We start from the raw sequence: 21747 nt of genomic DNA on the forward strand, positions 1-21747 counted from the left end.
ATAACTTAATTCCTATGACCAAAATGTCACATTCTGTGTGATAAAACTGTACCAAATAGTTTTGCATAACTATGACAGCACTCCCACCCATAGAAGTACACTATTTGAGCTGCTGGCAGTTTGATGAGGAAAATTACTCTTGTGTAGTGTACTTACCTCAGGAACTGTAGAGATGAAAATTCTAGGATGCAATATGTTTTACATCTTGCTTCAGTTACTCGGTGACTCGGCAAAGCACAGCACATAAAAGACTCGAATACTGTATTGTTCTGGAAGATTACTGCCCTAGCAGATAAGAAATGCTGCCCAGTAAAATATTAATTTTTGAGCATGTAGTTCCTTTGTATAAAGCAGTTCATTCTATAGCAATATAAGAAGACAATTCGAGACATAGTTGGGTTGAGGATACGTCTCAGACTTTATCACATCAGTTTGTTTTGCACGTTTCAGTGCCTGCGTTTAGCCAGCAAACTGTTGACAAACTGTGTTCCACCCTATTATCAAGACCCTAAGCCTAGGTCTCTTCTGCAGGTTTTCGACCTTACAAGAGCATCACAAGCCACTTGTCCATGGTGTTATGGTTGTTGGTTTCACAGCAGGGGTTGCATTAATGCCATGGTTTAAGCATTTCTGTGCTTCTGCCAGCATTTCTTCTGTAGTTCTCATCATTTTAGGGACTGACCAATTACTGCAACACCTGCAAAACACACACCTGCGTTAAGAAACCCCAAGGTCAGCTTTCAAGACATACACGTCCACACCTCGGGCTGCACAGGAACAGCGAGGCCCACTAAATTATACATTACGTATGTTTAGTCTGCCTGCAGTTTTATAATTTCGTCAAGTACCTCTAGATAAAACTGCGATATGCAAAGCACTGTCGTCAACGAATGCCTACGTAAACGGACGTGTTTGAGGCCTTCTTTGGGATAATACTCTCCTACTAGACAAAGAAGGCTCATGTTACTTGTTACCTATACTCTACTTGACAGGAGTAATAGGGATGATTTACAATGTGATCCCCGCCCTAGCCTAGGTGCCTTAAAATCTTATTGCAACACAAGTCTATTTTCCTTAGAAGTATTTAATTGTGTGATTGAAAGGGGCACGGGGGATGTGGTGGCGCAGCAGGTTTGGACGGGTCCTGCTCTCCAGCAGGTCTGGGGTTCGAGTCCTGCTTGGGGTGCCTTGCAGTGGACTGGCATCCTGCCCTGGGTGTGTCCCCTCCCCCTCCAGCCTTGCTCCCTGTTTTGCCGGGTTAGGCTCCGGTTCGCCGCGACCCTGCTCGGGACAAGCCAGTTTCAGCCAGTGTGTGTGAAATGTGCACTGATATTTATAACACGCGTTAGCTAACCAGCCATCTCTGCTATGAAGAAACAATACCGACACTACACTAAATCAATGTGCCTTGCTGCTGCTTGCATCACGAAGCACAGCACCGAACTCGTACAAAACATTTAAAATGAAAGCTAAGGGTAACACTGTTCTAGAACTGAAGTAACCTAGTTGACTGCGCTACAAGACCCCCTTAACTATATAGAAATAAAATACTACTTTCATCTTTTAACTATTAAAACAACCCTACATTCTATTGCCCTGGTACAATGTACACTAAACAACGACAAATGTCAACCGAACATGCTACAATATTTCACCCGCCCATTTCATACTAGTTTGAGTGTGGGTTTTGACTAAAGTCGTATAAGCTAATCGCCTTTTTATTGGTCCATTGAGCACGCCGTTCACGTTTCTATCTGGCTATGATGTTAGATTGACGTGAATAACCATCCAATCAGAAGAACGCGTGTTACTGGCTCATCGCTGTGGCTAGATGACTGGGTTTTTACCACCGACTGAACATGGACTTCAGCATATGAGCGTCACTTCTTCTTTTCTGCCTTACCTGTTCTTCCTGTATCAGTTTGTGCTTTTAAATGTCTTAACTACAGGTCCTTTTTACTTTTTAACGACAAGAAGGAGAGGGTATCTTCGCCGAATGTGATTGGGTGCGGCGTTCTTCCAGAAAAGAAAAAAAAAAAGGGGTTTCGTACGGAGCAGCGGTGGACATTTTTCCCTTTGTATTTCTTGTCTGTTGTAGACATTTTGGATTCTAAGTTCACTTTAGTTTTTTTCCCCCTTCCGGTGGATAAACTCGCTCGTATGTCCTAACCGTCTCGTGTTACGGTTGTATTTTTTTTTTTTTAATACACGCTCACAGGAAGTTTAGCCGCGGGCGTCGCGCAGAACTTGGGACAAGCAAGTTACGCGAGGGTGAGCGCGAGGCGCAGGAATGCGTTAGTGAGCCCACCGTCGCCCGCAACCCCCTGGCCAGGTAGCCGCCGGGCCACACGGGAGCTCCATCCCCCGCTGAAAAAGGGCCGTGTTACGTGAACACCACTTTTTTTTCGTACCTCTCACTCCCATGGACTCCTTCTTACTTTGGAGACAGAACAAAAGCAGTTCCGCGGATTTAAAACACTCCCGAGGATATCTCAATGTGAGAAAGCGCTAGACTCACGCCGCTGTATTTGAGCCGGTAAGCGAACGTCGGTTACTGCTGGGGTGCTGCAGAAGCGGGTTTCTACTCTACTGGGTTAACGCCGTAGTAATGGCAAAATGTAACACGTGATGTTGTAGTCGCAGGCTTGGCAGAAGCAGAGGTCATTATCTTCCCACGGTAGGAGCAGGAACAGTAAGTTCGCTTGCGAAGCCCGGCCCAGGGACTCAGGGAGCGCTGTTCTACTGTCGCGGACTCCATTGATTGTAGGAGCCGGCGGTGGATGTTCGGCGGAATGTGGAACCACTGGGCTTTCTTTGTCAGTATGCTCACGGTGACACACAGCGGGACATTTGTGTCTTACGTTTCCTTCCTGGCAGTGACAGTAATATTAAACCTTTCCACCGCACCGGCCGGGTTCTGTCTGTGTGTGTGTTAAGTCAGGAATTAGCCATCCATGTATGGCAGCTAAGCGCGAACACTCTCCTCTGGATCCTCCTGTTTATGATGCGCTTTTTTTTTTTTTTTTTTTTTTTTGGGGTAAAATATATCACTTGGTGAGACACGAACGGTTTTTTTTTTCCCACGTGGTTTTCTTAGGCTGTCAATATTCGCCTTAGTGAAATCCCACTTGCACAGTGCCGTGTCTTCTCCCCCGGCGGCGGTGCGACCTTTGCTTGCTGACTGACTCACTGACTGCATCGGTACCGGTAACACAGCAGGGTCAGCTTGGCTGTGCAGTCGGCCAAGAAATGTGGAAATCATGAGTGCTGTGTGTCAATGTGAAAACACACACACACACACACGCGCGCGCGCGCTCGCACGCAACCTTTACACACTCTGCGTGTTGAGGAGGTGAAAGTTGTGATTAATAGGATTACTGTGTGTAACATATGATACTCTGGGATCCTTCACGGAGCCAAGCTTGAAGCTACTAATCCTGTGACTGTCTGCTCATGGGGGAATTTCTAATGCCGGGGAAAAAAAAACCTTTTTGTTTAGATTTACTCTATGAATGTTCCCCCCCCCCCCCCCCCCCAAAGTGCCTTGTCTTATTGTTTTAGACCATGATGTATGGAGGTTAAGATCGTGAGCCACTTTGTGCTTATGGGGGGAGGGGATGCCTCACACACGCAAAATTCCATGCAAGTGTGTGTTAAAATGTTTTCTTTGCAGTGTTTAGTTAGATTCGGGTTGGAATGAGGGTTTTTAACACTACTGTGATTTTAATAGAAACATGGAACGCAAAGTACTGTTTGTTCGGTCCTCTGGTTGCTTTGGATGAAACATGGCGATACTAAGCCATGTTGGCATTTTTCTCTCTTTCTCTTGGTAATCATTTGAAAGGAATTGTTACATCTGATTTATGGTCAAGGTTTGCAGCCAGTGGTCTGTGCAGGTGATAAAACGCTGTAGGATAACAGTGTTTATGGGGATTAAAGTCTGTTCTTAGACGAGACTTCCGTACGAATGGTCTGTCACTCACTAGTTGGGTGCCATCATTACTAACTGCAGCAAACATAACAATCTTTATTAGACTGATTCCTTTGTTCAAAGTGCTCTGTGATGTTACTGAAGCAACTTTACAATCGTTTAACCACACAGCAAGGTATTCCTGTAGGAGTTATTCCAAGCGAGTCTCTCGATAAGGGGCCACACAGGAGGCATGGGATTTGAAGTGGGAATTTTAAGATTTCAAGGTGGTGATGATCACCACAATGCTCTTTTCTGTCCCCATTAACAGTACTTGTCCTGAATGATTGCCTACAAAAAACATAGTTCAGAAAAGATCTCATACACTAATGCAGCAATATTAATTATCTAACAACAGTTCAGTCAAAATCTGGCATGGTAAATATTGATCAGATTTTGACTCTGGAAAGTCCTTTAAGAATTGTAGTTTGGGAGTCCAGTGATGCTTGAAATTAAGGCTGGGTATAGAATAAGAAGTTTGATTACAAGGCACTTTTTTGACTGCTTCGCTTTCCTATGTCCAGTTCTGAATTAAATGTTTTGTGATTATCAGTTTCCACCTGATAATAGGACTGTACAAACTATTAATACAACAAAAGGTAGCCGTGCGTACATTCCTCTTGTATGACTAACTCCTGGATTATGGGGACTGCTGTGCAGAATTTTTAAGGCAATAAACAAATTACTGCTCTCTTTCTATGCTGCAGATTGTATTAGATCTTACTTTATATGAGGCTCTATGTCTTCCTTTGCTTATTCATTGAAGTCTTCTGTAATATACTATAACAGTAACGCTTCCAAAAAAGACCACACACACTGTCAAACATGGACATAAATTTTGCTTTAGGAAATCTCCCTGCAACATAAATGTTAAGTATACTAATCATTGTGATACAGTATTTTCATTATGTAGACCTGCACTTCAGAAAATAATGGCCTTGAGAGATGGATCAAAATCAAGACATTTGCATGTTATGAGCTATGTTGAAATTTACATAACTGGAATATGTAATTTTGAGCAGCAATAATATTTACATAGCTTGGTTTATGTTCAGTTCAAAGTTAACTTTAGACTGTGATACTGTAGGCTGTGATACTGTATTCTGTGTTATATGCTTTTGACCACTTGTTTGATTTGGAAGTTTCTCCAGCCTTTAATGAATTGTTCTTTGCCATCAATATATTTGGATGTACCTGCGGTAATGGGTGCTTTTCCCATATGTAATATATTACCTTGCCATGTCTCAGTTCTTTTCACTAAGTACCAAGATAGCCATACTCAGCCATTCTTCTTCACCTCTGAAAGAAATTTTTTCATAAGTATTTTTGACAATGTGCTCAAAATGCATTTTTAACATATGACAAAAATAAAGTGGTCCAGTGGGGTAATTGTTTATAGAGCATCTTTCATCCTCCAACATGTTTGTACATTTGTGATAGTTTTTCAGTGCTCATATTTTCAGATGTCTCAAGGAGCCATGTGATTATTAAATTCACAATGGCACTTTATAGCCCATAAAGCCAAGTTTTTATATTAGATTTTTGCATGCTGAAAGATCTTCAGTCAAGACGTTAAGGTAATCCTTTTTGTTTGGGTCCACTTCATTAACTCAGTGAACAAATACTTCAACATGTAGCTTTTGCACTTGTGGGACAGTCAGAATGGGGCTGTCAGTTATGTGATTTCAATTTGTCATCAGCATTGGCAATTCTTATGAATGATGGTTCATGACTTACGAACAGTTCTTTTTTTGGTCACACCACAAAATACAATGGATTAGGAAGAATGGCACATGAATCATATCAGGTCATCTCAGCTAAATGAAATCTTGATGCAACAACACAACCAAGGCCTTATGTCTGTAGTTGTAAATACACTGTTTAACAAGCCACTCGCTCACTCTCAGTAATAGGGTTACTTGTCTTGGTTAGGATCTTATCTCGGAATCACTGAGCACAAAGCTGGGGATACACCCTGGACAGGATGCATGTCTTTGATCTCTGGGAGTAAACCAGTGTAGACACAGGAGGAACATGCAAACTCCACACAGACCGAACAGCCTAGGTACTGAAAGGCAACAGCGCTTCCCACTCTGTCACCATGCAGTCCCTGTTTTAAAATCCATGTCTGCCTGAATTTTAAACACTGTTAAGAGGGAAATAAAGGGTTTTGCTAACCATTTTAAGGTCCTATTTTAATGAATAAGTGTGAGAAATGATGTTCATTACATTTTTCAACAGCTATAGCTCTTCATAGAACTTCTAAGATTAATAGAACAGAACTGTCCCAACTGGCTTACAATGTTAGAGTTGTATACCGAGGTGCTTAATTTCCTACTTTATACAGCTCTTTATTATTTTTTTTTTTTTTTACTGCAGCACTTCAGAGTACTACCTTGTTCGAGGGTGTTACATGAAGGGCAGAGATTCAAAACCTTTATCCAGTATATTACCCACTGCCCGTAACTGATGTAATTCAGAGTACATTTTATAGATGTTTGATAAAATTAGATTAATGGAATTATTGTGGCTTATACATGAACAAAATTTGTCTGGAACCTTAGATACCAAACTAGTATGGTCCATTATATTGTTAGGTGGCAGGCATACCACTGGCGTTATCTAGTGTTAAGTGTTAAACCAATATAACCTTCAAATAACAATGATTATATTATGGTACCATGGTTATATACAGTTTTATAAATACCTTAAATTTATAGTTATTGTGCTGAACAGCTTTGACCTGCAGCTGATTTTTCTCTTGAATGCGGCTTCAGTAATTAATTCAAATTGCATGTGCAGCTTCTGTCATCCCTGGGCGATATTACACCCTTCTTTTAAGCTTTTTTTTAGAGATGGTGGTTGTTTCAGTTGTGAAACATTGTTAATTTCAGTAAAAAGCAAGGTCTGCACAGGTATCCCCCCACGATATTTATTGTCTACTTACGTATAATGTTACAATCTGTGAAACGGTTGCCTATTCAGGTAACCTATCGGTGGTTTGTTGTGATCTGAGGGTCTGAACAGTGTTGTTGTGATTGACAGCATATGCAAACTAGCTTTTCCATTTTAAAGGCTTTTGATCTATTGGAAGTGAAGCGTTACAAAGCAAAATAATGAAATCAAACAAAAAATGACAACACAAATGTCAAGAATGACCAGTTTAGCAGCTGAAAATATTCTTTAAAAAAAGTTACAGCATTATTTTTGCTCTTTTACATTACTTCTCAGACTGTACTTCCTGCAAAACATCCTCTTGCATCCTCTCCAACTTCCTTGTAGTGTATAACAATGGTCTGATCGGGTTCACTGTCATGTCTCCATACTCTTTAGATGGTTCAGAGCTCAATCTATGTGATTAGATTGTCTTTGTGTGATACTGTGGACGGCACATTTGGGAATATGGAAAATGAGTCACTATAGCAGTGACTTGCCCCCGCCTCACCAATCCCTCAGAAAAGGCTCAACAGGATAATGCTATGTGATTTATGGCTTTTTCCAACTAGTCCTTTTTGGGGGCGGTGCTGCATTGGAAAAGGAAATATTTAGACTTGAGTTCACAGATACATTAGACCTAAGCCATCCCTATGAGTTGTGTAAAAGTTGAGGAATGTTACCATGAAGTTATTTAACGCAAAGAATACTCAGGTCGATATGATAGCAGCTACCTCCTGATTGTAGAACTTCACAAACTCTGAACTTGAGCAGGTTCTCGGAAAATTCAGAGATTTGTTGGGACACATAAGAATAGAAATTGCTGTTTAATTTGCTCTGTCTAAAATGGGACCAGTTTACCTGATGAATATACAATTTTTAGAGCTTTTCACCAAAGTGTATTACTACAAACCAGTGCTCAGTAGTGTTGTATAGTACTTGTGCATTTAATGGGAAATTGCTTCACGTATAAGGTATGTTGTTTATGCCTTGCTGTAAAACTGCTCAGTGTTCACAGTGGGATGTAAAGTGATGATTTCTCACGAATGTCACCTCAGGGTTGTTATATGCTCAAATAGCTTTCAGAGCCCACATTTCTCTTATTGTGTTTAAGCGACAGTCAGTCTCTCGGTCTCTCAATTCCCATTCTGCATGGTCTGGACACTTCGTGCCAGATAGCATCTCGTGAACATTGCTTTTTGCAACAGTGAATGCAGCACGCATCAGAAGCATTATTTCCTAGAGCTTTTCTCAAACAGAATTGCTTAAGAATTTTGAGATTTGTTGTCACATTAAATTTATTTAGGTATTTTACTGATGAAACTTACTCACAATATCAGATTTGTCACCTAATGTTTGCAGTCTTTCTTCTTCCAAAAATTGGGTCATTAATGCCCGGTAGCTGTGTTTTTGTTACACATGCTGTTTGATCCATGCTCAGTAGGCAGTCTTATTTTGAACTGGGGGGACCAATGTTGTTGAAGTTAATTAACAATATGTGTGTTAAATGGTTTGCTTTCACTTGAAAAATTCCATGGCATGCAGTGGAACAATGCACAGCTCAGCTGTTTCTTTTTTTCTTTTCTTCCCCCCCCTCCCTACTACACTCTCTGAGAACTCTTGTTTTGCCGCAGAAACATCTAGTTTGCCTGCACAGGAAGCAAGACATCGAGTGTGGTTTTAAGTAATCTGTATTTAGACTGGTACCTGCTTGTCGTGTGTGTACGATGCAGCCAATCGCTGCATGTCGAATACAACATGTTTCCTGTCCATCTTTGAGGTTCCGTTTGCGTACCTGTCGTCTTGAGTGGTACAGATGGGGCTTTTACTTTGGCGATATCTGTGATACGGGCCTCAAAACGAACAAGTTCTGTGGAGTAGGAAATTTAAGCTGAGACACAAGGAAATTAGAACAAATGAGGAATTGTGATGCGGGTTGGAAAAGGTCCTGTTTATGTAACTGTTCTTGTTGCCCTTGAACACAGCTGCCGTTCATGTTGACTAGCTTGCTCTTCTTACCTGATGGATTGTTAATGCCACATTCAAATATTCATTATGTAAGCTGATGTTGGACATGTCAGCTTGATCATCACTGATGAACCGACATTATTCAGGGCTTTTCAGTGTTCATTTATTAATCTTTTTGTAAAACAGAGAAATTAGAAATGCTTCAAAAGTAGCAATCTTCCAGATTTGATCAAAATGCCAGCACTGAACGGTCCTTGTATTGAACTGTCTTAAGGTGTTCGCCTTATCTGTTTAATGTCCTGGTAAGGTGTGCCATTTATATTGACTCAAGACATAGCAGTTCTCAGTTAAAATGTAAGCTGATTGTGGCTCAGACTGCTCAGCTGAAGGAGACATGTTCATATGCAGGTATTGATCTCAAAAAGCCAGTGAGAAATTGTTAAACGTAGCTGTGACTCCAGGTAAAACAAACAGGACTTCTAGCACATCCTTTTACTTTTTCAGTTTAGAGACAAACTTTTACTACAGCATCTCTGGAATTATTGGGCTCTTCTGAAACAGCAGTCTTTTTACCGTGCAGATTAGTACATGGTAGGCTCTTTGTGTTATGGTCACCCTGCCTATATATCAGTCTCATCATGTCTTTATGGCTTCAGTCACTTTCTGAGAGATTTTCTTGTCCTTGTCTCTTCAGCAGAATGCCAAGTCATACGTCACGTGTATGCATAATGACAGGTGGTCTAGTTTTTCATGTTCCTTGCTTCCAGGTGACTTTTTCCCCATATTTTGTAAGTACAGTAGACTTCCAGAGGAGAAACCAAACAACTGTCTGCAACTTGGATCCTCAAGTCCTGAATCTCTGCACTAGTCTTTTTACTTAAGTTTTAATTTGAGTGTATTAACATTCTCCCCATATCTGGTAATTTCCATTTATTTTATGCAGTTTTTGAAAGGTATGCATGGAGGAACTGAGATTTAAAATTCAAGAGTTCTGTCCTCTTATGAATGTTTGAGTTTGTATTGTATATTTGGCACCTTTGAACATGTGTGAAATGCTGTTAACTTGTCTATAAATGTTTTTCTCCCCCTTTTTTTTTTTTTTTTTTCTGTAGTCAGCTCGAAAACTCTGTGTTTTTCACGTTGAGCTGTTGTACTTTGTGTCACATCTTTGGTGCCTAACTGAGGTTACTGGATTTCACATTCAAATCCCCCCCGCCCCCAGTTTGGAAAACCTCTTCCTCTGATGAGAGTTTCAGCAGAAGCCACGATTTTGCACAGCTCTTTAGACATTCCTGAGTAGTTATGTCTTCGCAGCATCAGGTAGCATAACCTGCTTGCACTTCATTACAGTAAAAAGTCTGCAGCTACAATGGTGAGCAGATGCACCTAGATAGATTTAGATTTATGACACAGAACACTATACCTGGATGGGAAAGGTGTTGATTTAACTTAGTATTTAGCAATCAAAAATATGATAAAGATATTACAGCACTGAAAAAGGATGCAGGCCAATTAAACTGGAATTATGAAAGAATGCTGTCTCCACGACCATTATTCAGCCCTTCTCCAGTGGAGTGACCTTGTTTGTAGAGAATGTTACCTTCAACACTACCTGTCTTCCAGTTATACAAATTTTACATACCATGCAAAGTGTTTTCTCTTTAAGTGTTCACCACACTTTGTTATTCACATCATTGGTGGCTCTTTGACTTGGAGTAACCCACATGTACTATCTTGTTCCAGCAAAGTCCCACTTCAGTTCTGTTTAGAAAATCCTCATCTTGTTTGTGTTGAAACCAAAGAGAAATAGTTTTGAAAATGACATTAATGGCACTTTATAGATCCTATTGGAGCTCTGAACCCTCAGGCCTCTTGTCAAAGAGCAATGTAAATCATACTCTACTGTAGGTTATGTAGAACATAACTGTTGGCTGGCAAGTGGTATAGCTGATTATTGCTTACTGATATTTTGCGTAGTAGTGAGAGGATTCCTAAAATCTGTGGGCCAAGAGGTCTTGTCTAGAAGGGAAATGATGCATCCCTCGTGGTTCTGGAGACCTAAATTGTATATCGATGGCTGTCAGTTTTATTTTGACACCCTTCCTTCCCCTTAAACCCCTTCCCTTTTGTTTGGGTAATGACGTTGGTTAGATGTCTCTGCAGTACCAGTGACTTCCTGTTAAGTTTTGTAAACCACTTTTGACAGGAAGACAGGCAAGTTTCCAGAGTATGCCACGCCATTCAGAATACTTTTTCTTCATTAGTAAATTCCCTGTTACCTTGGAGAGAATACAGTTGGAATTTACTGTATTTAGTCCACATAAAGACTGAATTACATTTTGACAGTTCTTTCAAGTGCTGCCGAGGTGATCCAGGTTTCAATGTCCTTGTCAGTAATTATTTTAAGGTGTTTGTGAAAAATCTGTGCTTTTTTTCTTTACAGTTACCTTTTTCAAAGGATGTTGATGTTCCAAAAGGCTTCCTTCCCATTGCAAACTGTGAAATACAGCATTATTATGTTGTCACTGGAAAAAAAAGTGTTTATTAGAAACATGATGGGCAGCCTGGTGGCACAGTGGGTAGCACTATTTGGGCATAGGTTCAAATCGAGCTCAATATGTGTGGTGTTTGCATGTTTTCCGTGTCTGCGTGGATTTTTTCTGGTTGTTCCAGATTCATCCTGAAGTACAGAGACTACAAATTGCTCATAGTGAGTGAATGTATATGTGTGTGGCTGCTCTGCGATAGACTGATGTTCCTTACCTGAACTTTTGCTTGCTATCTCTGAGATAGGCTGTGGACGGTTGTGATTTGGAAAGGTGTTTAAGAAAAGAAATGGGGCTTTACAGGCAGCTGTTTTCAGTATTTACTGTGTGATTTTTGCCCAAGTGTACTTTTCCCTGTTAATGTTCATTAAATCATTCATTACATCAGATGGCACAGTGGGTTGGACCGGGTCCTGCTCTTCGGTGGGTCTAAAGTTCGAGTCCCGCTTGGGGTGCCTTGCGACGGACTGGCGTCCCGTCCTGGGTGTGTCCCCTCTCCCTCCAGCCTTTTGCCCTGTGTTGCTGGGTTAGGTTCTGGCTCTCCGCAACCCCATATGGGACAAGCAGTTTCAGGTGATGTGTGTACATCAGATGTGTGGAATGTGCATGTTGGTTTTCCCCTAATGTTTTATTGGTCTGTGTGTCCCATTTGCCCCTTTGAGAAAGCAAGCAACCAAAAAATGTCAACAACCACTTGTCCCGAGTGGTGTCACAACACGGCAACGCAGGGCACAAGGCTGAAGTTGGAGGGAACGCACCCAGGACGGGACACCAGTCCCTTTGAGAGAACATTTTTTTAAACTTTGCTTCCTTGGGTAAAGTCACACTTTTTAAAATGAAGAGCACCAGGATTGCACAGAAACGGCTTTAACTCCCTCTAGTCTTTACCAGTATATACTTGTGTATATGGAACTTCAGTACACAAGCACAAATGCAAGCTGTTTTGTGTAAGAGCGGTACTTCAGCTTGTTGCCTACGCAGCTGTGGTGCAGGCTCAGGCTCTCTCTCCAGCCTCGTCTTTGTGTCCCACATGCTCGGCTCCTGTTTCTGGATGCAGGTCAAATGGCCAAACTCTGTGCGAGCGAGAGGGAGAGAGAGAGAACGAGAGAGGGGAGTACAGTAATCCCATTATCATGTCCCTGGCTGCTCTGGGCATGGCTGCGGCCAATCTTTAATACATGAAAGGGAAGCAATGAGAAGTGGAAGTCCATGGAAGAAGTAGGGCAGATGACAGTATATGTGGTGGTGCAGCTCTCTGCTGCCCATTGTGTCCCTTGCACAGCTGCACCTCTTGGAAGATACACAGGAGTACAGGGGTAATTGCAGTGTGGTGATGCGCATTTATGGCACATTATTTTGCTTGTTTTAAGAGATGGCCGTCTGTGCTGTTGACAGATGCTGCTCTGAGCTTTACTAATGTCTGGGTTTCGTTACAACTGAGCTGCTTCTGACTAGCTCTTGGTTTACTGCCTTTCCATGAGTTCTTTTTTTTTTTTTTTTCCTTTCTCCTCCCCGTTGGTTTTCTGTCTTAGCTCTCATTTGGGTACCATTAATCAGTTTTTCTAGTTCTATCTTACATTATTCTTGTATTGTTTCTTTTTGTAAGGGTTAAACAGTTATCTTTTAATAATGCCACTTTACCATAGAGGAGTCATTACTACCGTTGTCATTTTTATGCTGCTAATGTTTTTGTGCAAGTAAAGTCTGTCTTGGTCTTGGATTGTAAATATTAGTTTTTTTCGGGCAGTTTTCATTCACTCCGTGTGGCGTTTGTATGTTCTCCCCATGTTCACGTGGGCTTCCTTCTGCTGCTTTGCTTCTTTCCCACACTCCAAAGACATGCGTTTCAAGTGAATTGGTGACCCTGAACTGCCCATAGTTTGTGAGAGGGTGTGTTGCTATTTTTTTTTTTTAATTGATGAGTGATTTGCTTTAGGTAGTGCATCTGCCATTGTACGTCACTTCTGGTGAAAAGGTATGAGTTAAAGAGGGGGCCGCGGTGGTGCAGTGAGTTTGACTGGGTCCTGCTCTCTGGTGGGTTTGGGGTTCAAGTCCCCACTTGGGGTGCCTTGCGACAGACTGGCACTCCTTCCTGGGTGTGTCCCCTCCAGCCTTGCGCCCTGTGTTGCCGAGTTAGGCTCTGGCTCCCTGCGGTCCCGTATGGGACAAGCGGTTTCCGACAATGTGTGTGTGAGTTAAATACTACATAGTGGTCACTGTAAATCAGTTTGGAGGAAAGTGTCTGCTAAGTGAACAAATGTAAGATTGAAGAGTGTAGGTTAGCTATGCAGTTTCCCATCTGGGAAGTCCATAGTATTACCGCTTAATGCTCGTGACGGCACTTTCCACCCTCCAGTATGAGCCCTGCCAGATTCCATGTAGTGTCCTCCTCCTCAGAAATGTCCTGCTGAGCTGTCCGCAGCTTGTAATGAAATGTGTATGGCTTCTAATTGAATGCAGAGCTGTCTTTAGTGGCAACCATCCTGTGAAATGTATTGACAGATTATTGCACTACATGTGAATACATAACTAGACGGAGTTATGAAAGGAGTGATAGCTTTTAATCCTTCACTTAAGTAAACAATGTATTATGTCTCTGCACCAAATAAATCACTTGACCAAAAATTAGCACATAGTTCAAATGTCGTTTTGCCAATGAGCGTTAAATTAGAAGGCTGATTGGAAATGGAATAATTAACATTTTACTGGTTTTGGTGAGTCAATAATATTGAAAGGCAGATGAATGACCTTTGTGGCAACACTAGACAAGTAGATGTTTATTGCAGATGCTTTTCTAGGTTGTCAGATGGATATTTTTCAAATTTTACTTTTTTTCAAGGACTGGGAGCTAAAATTTTTGTGTGCACATGGATGTGTTTGATCCTATCATGTTAATTATTACTTAGCAGTTCCACTAACTTGCCAGAAACCCTTTTTTTTTTGCACATAATTGGAACAAAGGTGTCAATGCAGAATTCCATCCATTACATAGTGATCATATAATGTTAATTGTGACTTAGCAGTACCACTACCTTGCCAAAAAACCCCCATTTTCTTTTTTAAATAATTGGAACAATAGTGTCAGAATGCAAAATTCCATCCATTTCATAATCTGCTTACCGAGTTAAGGGTCACGGTTCAACTCAGTTATTGTGTTTAATTTCAGCATTGAAATGTTGTTGCCCGCTTAAGATGAAGTTAATGAGAAGTTTGTCTGGCAGCCTTGCAATCATTTGGTTGATTCAAAGATAGACGCAAGTACTGCCTGTTGCTTGTTGAGGTGCACCTTGGATGAGACAGACTGTACCTGGGAAGAACACCTGTGTGGAACCAGTCAAGTGTCACAGCGTGCCCTTTGAGATTTCTCATTAAAATACGTGTCCAAACTAATTCTTTTCTTAGCATATTTTGGTTTTTGACTAGAGTCGAGCTCCAGATCTCACTTCGCTCACTTTTTTAATTTATTTATACACTTCTTTGTTTTCTCTTTTTTGTTGCTGGTAACAACACAGCAGGGTGGAGGAACACTGATCCGTTTAACACTTCTCAGCCTTTTGCTGTTATCTATGGGTCTCCTGGCAAAAATGCCTGTAAATGATGAACATGATTGTTTGCTGATTTGTATTCTGTTTATCTGTTGCACGTTCCTACGTTTCTTGTTTCTCCGGCTTTTTTTCTGTCCTCTCTGTTTCAACCTAAATACATGTTGAAACTGCTGGACAAGGAGGTGTTGTCTGTCCTCTTAATGTGATTTCCATGAGTGCTGTGTCACCTCAACAGTGCAGTAGCCAATGCCATCACTTTGATGTGTGTAATCACTAGAGGTCAGCCACATAGCTTGGCAGCTTGGCCTGCGTACCTGGAGCACCCAACTGTGTGTTATATTCATTTTACAAGATCTAAGTTGACTGATGAATTTAATTTAAGCAGCCCACATGAACCCTCTAGCTGCCACATGTTCCAATTTTTATCACAAGCCAAGCTTTAAAGAATGCTTTCCAGGATTTAAAAAGCATGGAGGCTTTGCTAGGAATTTGATTTTGGCAGTTTTGTGGAAGTCCTAGCTGTGCTTTGTAATGTGTTTTGTCCTTTCGCTCATTTTTAACTGCTGGATTTTTTTTACTGAAGTATTTCAGGTTAAATACCTCCCAGTGGCTCTCCTGGGACCCAAACCTATCTATCTTCAGGTTCTGAATTTTTCCTCACTGCACAAAACTACCTGCTGTCTTAGTTTATATTCTCCACATTTCATGTTGAACTTCTGATATCTCTCTTACCTGTTGTGCAGATTGCATGATTCATTGTTTCCCCATCCTGACCTTTGATAGAAATGTCACTGCAAGTATTGTCAAATCAGGCAGGGTATAATTCTCATGTGGATGGCAATGCTCAATGCATGACTTTAATTCTCTTCCATTAGAATCAGCACTGGTTGTGGTTTTGGACTGCACTTCTGCCAAAGATTGGGATCCAGCAACCTAGATCATAAATGACAACGTACAAAATATTTTAATTTAATGTTTTGTATCATGTTGCAGTGGTGATCTGAATTCTTGGAAATATTTAGTCAGTTTTCAATGAAACAAATGATGGTTCAGGTCATTTAAGGAACAGAAATCATGCCTCTTCTTGCTTTTTTGGCTGTTGCTATGAGTAGAAATGCAGTAGTGAAAGCTTAGTAAGAACTCGTTTGACTTCAGTTCACATGTTAAATACTGGCTAACAGCTTCAAAGGCAAGCCTTCATGAGGTTTTTATATGTCTTATTACAGAATTATTCTGATTCATGAACATGTACTTTCGTAAAGGTTGAGCACATGTATTGCAAAGAACCTGTGACAGTGGGGTGCAATTTCCTTTTTTTTTTTTTTTTTTGGCAGGACCAGTTACTCAGTTTAGATTCAGAGTAATATATTGTCATAAATACAAGCATTACACAATCTGTGTGTGTGTGTGTGTGTGTGTGTGTGTATATATATATAGGCAGTTGTCAGGTTACAAATGTCCGACTTATGTACAATCCGTAGTTAGAAATCACCCCCCCCCCCCCCCCATAAAGCCTGCTATATTAAAAATTCAAGTGACATACAATGATTGGTAATAACAAATGGGCTCTACTTTGCAATGCACATCAAAACATTCCGCATTTACAGCAGGTAGTCAGATCGTGGGCGGGATGCGTGAGCCCGAGGTAGGATAAAGACGTTTCAGTCGGACCACGTTGCTGTTAAGCGTCTCACGTGTTACTGTATTTGGCTTTAATTTTTTTGTTTTTACCCTCCTCACCATGGCACCAAAATGTAAATGTGATGCAAGTAATGGTGATGCATCGAAGAGTAGGAAAACGATCAGGATTGAAACTAAAGTCAAAATAATAGTGAAAGGTGAAACCCCAACGAACATCAGGAAAGCGAACATTAAAGTTTCTTCAATCTTTCGCATACACACACTCTCGCTCTCTTGTGACCGAACGTTTGCCCGTGACCGACCACGAGAACACGTCTAGTCCTTTGATTCTGAATAAATGATCCTGCACTTGGGTCAGCCTCCTCTGTGACCTCTGTTCATCATCACAGCAGTAACATTTATCAATCTTTCTATGTCTCTCTATAATAAAAACTGTAGTTACAGTAAATTTATTATTGTTGTCATTATCATTACATTGTATTATTACTGTGTTATTAAAGATGTTTTAGTGCATCCTGAAGTGTTTCTTTAAAGTTTTCTATGCATGCAAAGGTGCATGATGTACAATATACTAAGACAAATATTTCACTAACTGACGTCAGACACAAACCTTACCTAACTGTTCTGACTTGCATCAAAAATCCACTTAAAGACAGACTTGGGAAGAGATTTTGTTCATAATCCAGGGACTGCCTGTATTTTCATCTCAAAATGATGTCACATTTTAAGAAATTTTTAAACGTGTTTAACGTTTTTAAGTGTGACAAGTAAAAGAAAAGGTGCATGGGTCTTGGTTTTTCATCGCTCTTAAAAGCCAGTTAAGCTACAAATTCTGCCACGCTGTTGGACCATTTTGTCGAAGCAAGAGTGGTATAGGTTGCGTGTGTGACCCTGAGGCTTGGGGTTCGTTTATGTGATAGAATTTTTACTCAGTGAAATAGTTCCAATGTTTCTTGGAATAAAACGTTTGCTTGCCTCGACAAAGACTGGTTTTTTCAGTTTAAGGTATCTCATGGTTTGTTGTCAGACACAGTTGTATGTCTATCACATCAGAAGGAAAAATTGTGGACAATTGTCCAGTACATATTTTGGTTGACTACTTGTTCAGCCTTCTGTTATTTGATAACAGTTCAGTCTCCTATGCCTGACATTGACAGGACCTTCATTAATAACACTCTCTGGGGAGTTGGTCTTAAACTTTCAGACAGTAAAATTAAAAATGTTATTCTTGTCTCAAAGATAAATCATGCTGAACAATTTGCCAGTTTCCTGTATAAACAAAATCTTTACTGTAGGTAAAGATTTTTGTTTTAAAACTGTAGATTCCTTCTAATCAATTTAAACTATTTAAAAATATCCCAAGCATGTGTGTAAATGCACAATTGTCAAAGTAATCTTGCTTGGCACTTCCCTACTTTGGTGGTTGTTTTTGCAGTTCACTGGTTATGCTTATAACCATATTAAGTCTAATAGGAAGTGGCCTCTGCTCATGCCCCCGTTAAGATGCTCTGTTTGTGTTTCACCGGAAATGACGCTTGTGACTCTGAACACCTCCTGTAACCACAGTTTTGTTTTTGACTCCATAGTAACAAGAGGAGGTAGGCTCCTTGTTGCTTTTATTCAACCACATTATGATATATTAAATAATTGAATTTACAACTTGTGCAAGGATTGGGGGTTTGAGATAGTGTGATAAGAATTGTCTACCCAGTGTACATTATAAACCTTATGAGATATATTATGTGGAAGAAATTCAACATAACCCAAGCAAAGGACCCAAGATAGGAGAGAGTATCTTACTTTTTCGTCCCAGCTGGAGGGAGAGTCCCCTGTGTCAGAATCTAGGCAGTCTCCCCAAGCATCCAATACACACATACTGTTTTATGTGGCTCCAATAGCGTATGCTATGTACGTGATAACATTTCTCCTTGGCTTTCTTTCTGGGTGAGCAACGTGTGCTCAGCTCATACATGCTTCTAATTTATTACTTATCTACTACGTTTCCTATAAGTTAAAGTAAATTATGTGCATCATATAGCAAGTACGCTGCACCCCTTCAGCGTATTTTCTTGATTTTCACTATTATCCAGCATCGGTTACCCCTTAGAGTTGGGGGTGCCTTTCGATACATCCTGCTTCACGCAATGGGCTTTCTGCAGCAGTTACAGAACACATCAGTTGTACATTTAATGCATACCGTCATTTCTACTCCATTTTCTTATTTTTCTCTCTCACCGTAAGCTTCCGTTAATAATTATAATACAAATTAAAAACTATAAACTATAAAACTATAAAAATGTTGGAAAAATATACACACAAATGTTGACATCTGATGGATTTTCTGGGGCTTACATTGATTATCCTATTGATGTGTCTTATTAATGAGTTCAACTAATGTGGTGTGTTCAGAAATATAATTCTTGTGTGGTGGAAATTTTGCTTTTTTTTTTTTTTTTAAAAAAAAAAAAATTTTTCCCTTCAAAAAAATTGGGGGTTGTCCATATAAAGATGAAAACCTGTAGGTCATATTTACATTTAGAGCGGATCCCCGATTTACATACTTTTTTATAAGATAGTGATTGCAAGTAGTAAGTACTGCTTGAAGTTTTTCAAATGAATGAGAATTAAACAGCCTCTGAACAAGCTGTAGATGGTCCCATGGCTTTACCAGTTTTGAACCCAACTGTAGATCACCAACTCTCCAACAACCTATACCTCCGTATGTTTGTCTCAGGCAGAAATGCAGATACATTAAATTCTTGAAGTGCAGTGACTTATTCCGGTGTTTCCAATGTTACCATTTTGCCCGTGTATATTACAGAAGTAGTTGCATATATAAGTGATGATGAGCCCCTTGCTTGATCTGTGTTGCATTTAACTTGTGAAATTTTTAGGAACAAACCAACTCTCGGCCCTATTCAAGTTCATAAGTAGAGGACAACTATTTATCTGACACTTTTCTCAAAGGTTAAGCTGCTTGGTGGTTTACTCATTTATTCAGCTTGGTTGTTTTAGTGTAGGCATACAGGATAAGCACCTTGCACATGGGTACTACAGAAGGTGGTATTTGAGCCTGGGACTTCGAGTACAAGGATGGGGCTCTAACCACTGTGTTCCGTTCTATGCAAGATGCAGCTACACTGTAGAATGACATGGTAAGCTGGGGATTCATTGCAAGTCAGAGGACCTCAAATCTACTGAGGGGCTAAAAATGCTTTAGTAGATCAGAAGTAATCAGTAACATACCGCATGCATTTAGTGTGAAGTTTCACATTTACCTATCCTGGGGGTACAGAATCAAATTAGCAGTCGCCCTTACCTAAACCAACCCTAGATTTTTTACTGCTGTTTTCTTTTCTTTTCCTGTGAGTCCTTTGCCCTCAAGGGCTGGTGTCAGATCCCTGCAAATAGTGCTTTTGCAGCACTTAATATTCATTTTGGGGGTGGACTGAAATTTTGCTTTATTCTGAATTCCCAGGTGAATTGTTCAGGAGATGTTAAACAATATTTTAGGATCATAACTTTCTGAGGAATGATTCCTGTGAGGACTCCAGTGTAACAGAATAGCAGTTAAGAACTAATGCACTGTTTGGTTCAAGGACAGGTATAAATACAGCCTCATTATTCACTTTTCAAGTAACTATTATGACAAGAGACCACATTACGTGAAGAATGGACATGTCTCAGTCTTCCCGACACACAACACTAGGGATTTTATTTCCAGTACTCTGCACCCAGGATATTAAGTTTCCTCATCTGTTTGAAATACATTTTTTGAATAGAATGAAACTGCACCTTTTGTTGACATGTGGGATGGGTTTTGGTATTAAATCATGGGTTGTTTGTGTCTATGGGTTTTTGTTCTTGTGTCCATGAGAGGGGGAAGTTAACATTTGTGTGCAAGTATATGTATGGTATATACATACTCCTGCCATTTTGGAAAATCTTCTTTTATTGACTCATTCTTGTAGTCTTGTTGATATGTCAATAGTTCTCTACATACTTTCTACCTCTAATCTGTTATGCCACAAGATAATGGAATTGATTTCACTATCATTTGTTTAAAAATTATTAAATAATTTAATTGCCAAATGATTTAATTTTCACTTTCAATAATTTAAAAGCTGATTATCTTTGATGCCTGAGTTTTTTTTTTTTTTTTTTTTTTTTTTTTTTTAAAAAAATCATATACTCCTGAATTGACAGTGCCCCATTCAATATCTTTTAAAATGTAAGTTCTTGTATTCACAGGTATTCACTTCTTGCCTTCTTCAATACAGCTGGAAGAAGATATAACAAGTGGCATGGGAATTTTTAATTTAAAAAAAAAAAAAAGTAGCTTGTTTCATTGTAGTACCGATAACATGTTGCATTCTGAAAAAAGATATGTATTGGGTTTCAAAATAGAATTGACTTTCCGGGTAAGGTGCAACATGAAGCAATAGTTTTATTAATAAGTTGCCCAACTGAGAGTTTGTATTAAACAACAGTGTATGTTAGTGGAGAATCTAAGTCATGTATTCAGCGGTATGGTGTTATGGCAATAAAATGATTAATTGCAGACATATAGTAAGCAAAGAGAAAAGTTACCTTAAAAGTGAAACTTTATGAATTTATAATAAACTTGTGTGATTCCCCCCTACCCCCCAGTTTGTCTGTTTTTATGTTTTAATATAAGTAAGCTAATAGTTCATGTTTTTTGCCTATATCTAAGGAAGCTTGAACATGGTGATATTAGAAAATTCCTTTTTAAAGTGTTGTTAATAATAGTGTTGTTTTCCATTTTTATAAAATGCATCTACTATTCTTATCTACTATTTCTATTGTTTGCATAATGATGTATTATTGAAGGCAAAGGTATCAAGCGCTGTTTTCTATAAGGCAAAGAGAGGTTGTGTGGAGATCATATGTACCTGTGCACACAAGATGAAAGTGAGAAGATTTGTATGAACTACAGAAAACTAACTTCTGTCTACAACATGGTTGATAGGTTTACTCTTCTTTAAGTGACCGACATGGACTTGATGGGTGGAAAGTACAATGACGGTAACATGAAACAGTTTTGCTACTGACAGTATCCAGTTTGCTCTTCTAATGTGTCTGAGAAGGATTGCTGCTGCCTGCCATTGCTTACATTTCACTG

At 39.9% G+C, this 21747-nt stretch overlaps 1 protein-coding gene across 2 annotated transcripts in view; it reads left to right on the plus strand.

Annotated features, from left to right (window-relative positions):
- The first annotated feature begins 1858 nt into the window (after window positions 1-1858).
- Window positions 1859-21747, plus strand: part of erbin (erbb2 interacting protein) — a 74182-nt gene continuing 54293 nt past the window's right edge. For both annotated transcript variants that reach the window (XM_018744817.2, XM_018744816.2), the window contains exon 1: window positions 1859-2536. The gene's annotated coding sequence lies outside the window, so the exon portion shown is untranslated. The remainder of the gene's footprint in view (window positions 2537-21747) is intronic.

This window comes from Scleropages formosus, chromosome 6 (genome assembly GCF_900964775.1).
Source record: "Scleropages formosus chromosome 6, fSclFor1.1, whole genome shotgun sequence".
Lineage (NCBI taxonomy): Eukaryota > Metazoa > Chordata > Actinopteri > Osteoglossiformes > Osteoglossidae > Scleropages > Scleropages formosus.